The sequence below is a fragment of the Mesoplodon densirostris genome, chromosome 9 (genome assembly GCF_025265405.1).
Source record: "Mesoplodon densirostris isolate mMesDen1 chromosome 9, mMesDen1 primary haplotype, whole genome shotgun sequence".
NCBI classification, from domain to species: Eukaryota; Metazoa; Chordata; class Mammalia; order Artiodactyla; family Ziphiidae; genus Mesoplodon; species Mesoplodon densirostris.
Window position 1 is genome coordinate 96,428,859 of NC_082669.1, and position 6,000 is coordinate 96,434,858.

General features: G+C 42.8%; 1 protein-coding gene across 7 annotated transcripts in view; it reads right to left on the bottom strand.

Moving 5' to 3' along the window:
• The window catches only part of CNOT4 (CCR4-NOT transcription complex subunit 4), a 142,212-nt gene extending 136,783 nt beyond the window's left edge, over positions 1 to 5,429 (bottom strand). For 6 of the 7 annotated variants that reach the window (XM_060108367.1, XM_060108365.1, XM_060108366.1 and 3 more), the window contains exon 1: positions 5,227 to 5,429. The gene's annotated coding sequence lies outside the window, so the exon portion shown is untranslated. Of the gene's footprint in view, positions 1 to 4,417; positions 4,506 to 5,226 lie in introns of all 7 variants that reach the window. The other variant, XM_060108364.1, reaches the window with a different exon arrangement.
• Between the last annotated feature and the right edge of the window lie 571 nt (positions 5,430 to 6,000).

Below are 6,000 nucleotides of genomic sequence, written 5' to 3' on the forward strand. Positions count from 1 at the left end.
AACTCCTTAGGAGAAAAATAAACTCATACTCAAATTGCCTTGTACTTGCCCTATCTTTAAAGTTTCATTTTCCAGCAAGTAAAAGTAATCATCTTCTTTTTAGTAGCATGTAATTTCTCTCTTATAGTAAAAGAAAAACTGTTATGGGAAGGCTAATCTAAGGGTCTAAAATAGTGTTGAAATTTTCTCTTCTATAAACTACTTTCTGATTAAAAAATAAAAGAATCATGCTACAAAAAAGAAATGTGACAAAACCCATTGGATTAATATTACTACACGTGAAAAAGTTAACATTTACTACACAATCTTTTCTAATAAAGAAGGCCACATAAATATCAGATTAAAAACAATTCTGAAAAAAGTTTTTTCAGAAAACCACTAAATATAGGATTAACAGTCCCACTATCTTCTTTCATTGCATCACTAAATAAGTGAGTAAATTATGCCATCTTTATAATTTGTGTACTCTCAACTTTTGAGAAAAAAATATTACTCTCTTTAAAATATCAGTGGCATTGACACATTTTATATAAGAATGGGCATTTGCAGATTTTTCCTAATATCTCTCAGGTAACACAAAATTTTTTAAATCTCAAAATGTGTTAACAAGTTTTATCCAATACATGCTATTCCAGTGGGATGAAAACCATTTACAAGTTCCACTTAGATTAAGAAATCCTTTGAGAAAAGTATGTAGTACATTCTAGTTATACTATTTCTAGAGCCCTAAAAATCTCTATAACCTATTTCCCTACTGTTTTTCTTTAGAACTAACTGAGATGAATGTAACTTCCTTCACAAAAAGTCAAGACAGTACTATACTTAATGACAGAAAGCTAACTGAATTTTCAGCAGAGGTTTAAGTTTTCACAAACTAAAACTTTCTATTTCACTTGAATGGTCTATAAAAATAATAACATTGGGCTTCCCTAGTGGCACAGTGGTTAAGAATCCGCCTGCCAATGCAGGGGACACGGGTTTGAGCCCTGGTCCAGCAAGATCCCATATGCTGGGGAACAACTAAGCCTGTGCGCCACAGCTACTGAGCCTGCGCTCTAGAGCCCGCAAGCCACAACTACTGAAGCCCATGTGCCTGGAGCCCGTGCTTCACGACCGGAGAAGCCACTGCAACGAGAGGCCCACGCACCGCAATGAAGAGTAGCCCCCGCTCACCTCAACTAGATAAAGCCTGCATGCAGCAACAGAGACCCAATGCAGCCTAAATAAATAAACAAACAGATAAATAAATGACTTTTTTTTTTTTTTTTGCGGTATGCGGGCCTCTCACTGCTGTGGCCTCCCCCCGTTGCGGAGCACAGGCTCCGGACGCGCAGGCTCAGCGGCCACGGCTCACGGGCCCAGCCGCCCCGCGGCACATGGGATCCTCCCAGTCCGGGGCACGAACCCGTATCCCCTGCATCGGCAGGCGGACCCTCAACCACTTGCGCCACCAGGGAGGCCCCTAAATAAATGACTTTTAAAAAAATTAAAAAATAATAATAACATTGAGAATAGATTCAATCAAGTGCTATCTGCAGGCATCAAAAAAAGAGGGCTTCCCTGGTGGCACAGGGGTTGAGAGTCCGCCTGCCTATGCAGAGGACACGAGTTCGTGCCTCAGTCCGGGAGGATCCCACATGCCACGGAGCGGCTGGGCCCGTGAGCCATGGCCGCTGAGCCTGCGCGTCCGGAGCCTGTGCTCCGCAACGGGAGAGGCCACAGCAGTGAGAGGCCCGCGTACCGCAATAAATAAATAAATAAAATAAAATAAAATAAATTTAAAAAAAAAAGAAAAAGAAACTTTTTTTTTTAATGAAGAGTGTAGCTTAACCTTAAAGCAGGAGTAGCGAAGGAGAGAAAGGAAAGATTTCTAAAATCATAGTGCTTAAACTGAGAAGATATTTTTTCATTATATCGATACATATAACATCACTTTAAAATAAAACTCCCCTAATGCAAGGAGTTCATCCTTAAGCAATGCCCTCTTTCTTTTACAAAGTAACAAACTGCAAGTTATCACTAGTGCTCCAATCAGACTGAAGTTGAAGGGCATTACAAAACAATTTTTCTGTATTTTGCCATTTGATTATAACTGTCTCATCCTAATAAAATTAAAGATTTGTCTATGAAAACTTTATGGAACTTTATGAAAACAAATTTCATAACAAGTCAACCTTAAGTAACTCATGTTCAAAAGCCCTCCTGTAGAAATAATCTATTCAGTTGAAGAATTCAACTACTGAAACTGGCAGAAAGTATTCCAAACTATCCAAAAAAAAGAACCCCACGAAATTATGAAGCTACAATACTCAAAATGTTACATCTAAGAAGTTAAACCACACGGGCTTCCCTGGTGGCACACTGATTAAGAATCCGCCTGCCAATGCAGGGGATACGGGTTCGAGCTCTAGTCCGGGAATAGCCCACATGCCGCGGAGCAACAAAGCCCGTGCGCCACAACTACTGAGCCTGCGCTCTAGAGCCCGCGAGCCACAACTACTGAAGCCCGTGCGCCTAGACCCCGTGCTCGGCAACAAGAGAAGCCACTGCAGTGAGAAGCCCACGCACCGCAACTAAGAGTAGCCCCCACTCACGGTAACTAGAGAAAGCCCACGTGCAGCAACGAAGACCCAACACAGCCAAAAATAAATAAATAAATTTATAAAAATTTTAAAAAGTTAAACCATACAAAAATACTTTGAACTCTCAGCTCTGTATTTCCTATCAAAATGTCAAAGAACTTTAGATATCTTCTTCAGATGTGTTAAAGATTCCAAAGTAAATTCATTTTGACTTCACAGTGCTGAAACTAAGAATTTGACGATGGCAGGAGAAAAACTATAGAGTGGAGAAAATTACTTGAGAATGCTTTTATTGAAGCAAAATATCTTTACAAAACAAAAGATGTATTAAAATCATTTACCCTCTTCTGCCAGACAAACAGTCCTCTCCTAGAACACACTGCTTACAATTCAGCCAAGTATGACTGCCAAGGGTTTCTAAACCCGTGTGTTAGGCTTGTTCAAAGAGGAAAGCTTCTCCACCAGCATATTACAAAGAAAAATGAAATATATTTTTTGCTTAGAGTTGAAGATCAATTGTATTAAATATATTCCTACTGATAAACTAAAAGTAAGTAATAATTTTTTTAAAAAAACCTCAGGTCATAACTTAGGACAAGGTTTGCTATATAAATTGCTTCCAATTCTCAGAAAAGTCGGGATTTATTTAGTTTCCCCAAATTGTGGCTTAAGTGGCTGAAAGGAAAAATGAAGTTTATAAACAGCTTTCCTAACCTCGGTTTACATTTGATGAAACAGACCATTTATCACAATCAAGTGAATATAATGTCAAATGTAAGATTCCATCAAGTATTACAGATAAAATCTGTAAAAAAAAATCACAATTATGCAGTAACATCCAAAAGTGATTTAATGGGCAACTATATGTATTTCTATTTACACTTGAGGTATTATTACTTTTGCAAATAAGAGGTATATTGCTGCATGAGATTGCTACTATGACTTAATATTTTTACATATATCTTAAGAACACAATGTCTTATTTATGTTTAAATTTGAGATGTATGTATCTGATCTATGTAATCCTGTTTGGTTTTCTGGTAATTCTTTACTTCACAGTAGTGTGATTATAGCAAAAGCTCCTTCTTCACAAAACAGACATCATAAGCCACCACTGGCTTCTAGTTTTCTGCGTTTTAATGTAAATAATAATGACACTGAGTGTTACCAAATGCATTTATGTGCACAGCTTTGTCATTTCTTTCCCAGCCCCCTTCTTTTCTATGGAAAAAATGAGATTTAGTTTTGAAAAAAAAATCGATTTTTCTTTTGCTTATAGACCTAATGGTTTTCAAGAGAAGACAATTTATTCAGATACCTACCATTCTAGATATGTTAAAAGAAAGAACTTCCCAAATCCAAAAATATCAAGTCAGTCAGATATTAGCTGGAGAGGAAATTTCCACTCAAACTATAAATAAAATGTCATCAATTAAGCTGAACATCAATAAAACAGAGTCAATAATCAATTCTCAATTTGGAAGGAATCTGTAACCCACATATAACCTGCATATAATCAGAACACCACTTATATTTGCTTGTGGAGCTCACAGATGAATTTGGTTGTGTGCCAGATTTATCTTATTTTTAAACGCCCAGGCTAGTATTTGTTGGTATAATCAGAGCCCACATTAAGTATCCTGGGGAGACTCAATTCAGAAGAATGATTGGTAGCATGGAGAAACCGGTCCAAAATGGGGGGAAAAAAAAAAAAAAAACACGTCCCAACAGAGCGAATAATCCACAAATAGATCACTGAAAGCAAAACGAAGACGCTCCTCTCCGGAGTAGCCTGAATAAATGAGCTTCACTCAAAATGTTTAACAGTATCCTACCTCACTTCATTCACTTCCCAACTTCCTTGACTTTTCAGGGGCCAACACGGGGCATCCCTTTTTTTCTGGAAGTGTATGCTGAAAGAATCTGTATAGGAAAGAGGGAAGGAACGGACAATACCCAAGAACGCTGTGAAACAGGTGGGTCAGAACGAGCAGCAGCATAATCTAGATACTTAAGGGGCAGCTTTAAAATGACAGATGTGGTTAAAGGAAAGACTGCAAATCGGAAGAAGCTCTAGGGTACCAGATAGGCTGGGGACTAATGGCAAGCACCAGGGGGGAGCAAAGGCTAACTCCACAGTGGTAGCAGCGGAGCAAAAAACAAGCGGCAGGACGAGTGGGCAACGAGCAGTGGGATTAATGAGCACCACGGGTCAGAGTGGAAGTGATGGCTTCGGTCTTGGGAGACGGGAGCCACTGGGGAAGGACGTCAGAGAGGGGCAAGGGGGTTGGGAAAACAGGGAGTCCTGAGACCTAAGATTCCTGCCCCTACAAAAACGTAGGGGAGAGCACTGAAGACGAGCAGCCGCCTCGGCTGCCCAATTGAAGAGATTTTTGAAGCAGTCGAGGCTCGCCGCCGCGCAGCCTTCTGCCCCGCTCCCTTTTCCCGGCGGTAACTGCTGTGGCGTAGAGGGGAGAGGGAGGAAGAGGAGAAGGAGGAGGAGGAAGACCGAGAAGGAGGCTGAAGATGAGGCGGGGGGTGGGGAGAAAGGGGGGTGCGGCCTGCACAGTCCCAGCGAAGCCTCCGCTCTCTCGTAGCCGGCAAGCACCGGGTTTCCCCTAAGCCCAGCCCCGCACAGACTCACCCGCCTGCCTTGCCTCGCTTTTCCCTTATCCGACTCCACGCGTTGCCGCGTCCTCACAAGAGACCACTGAACGAGTGTCGGGGAAAAAACTCTTCAGAAACGGGCCTGATTGCTTCAGCGAGTCCGACCTTTACGGCTGAGACAGAGACTCTCAGCTTTCGGTGGGTTCCACAGCCAGACGGGCCACCATCTTACATTAGGGTAAGACTCCTCCGGCCTCCGGTGCGCAGGCGCACGCCGATCCGGCAGGGAGGGGCGGGGGAGGGGCGGGAGAAGCGGCGGGGGGCGCTCCCGCAGCATCCTGGGAGTTGTAGTCCTCGGTGGGTAACAGCCCAGAGGCAAGCCGGGAGTTGATGTTCTCACTCCGAGGGCGGATGGGATCGCCCACTTCACGTGCCTGTTACACTATTGCCTTTCTTCGTGTTTTGCTTCCTTCTTGACCCGCGTGTGCTGCTCCGCTGTCATTTGGTCGGCGGCCTTCGTTAGCGGTTCCGTTTCCTCGGTGTTTGCTCAAATATGGGAAACCAAAACTCGGGGCGGGCGTAACCAATTTTGGGGGAACCGAGACCGTTCTCTGCTCTGCCCACCGTGGGTATTAAAGAGGGCGGGGTACAGGCAGGTTGGAGGTAGGAGGAGCGCGGGATTTGATCTAGAGTGGGAATTGGATACTGAATTGGCGTTTGTTTGCGAAAAGTGTTAACTCGTTGCCCCTGTTTGCGCGTTTTGGAGTCACCACCCTTGATCCAGTCCTCACCATTAATCTCCAGTGAAGAG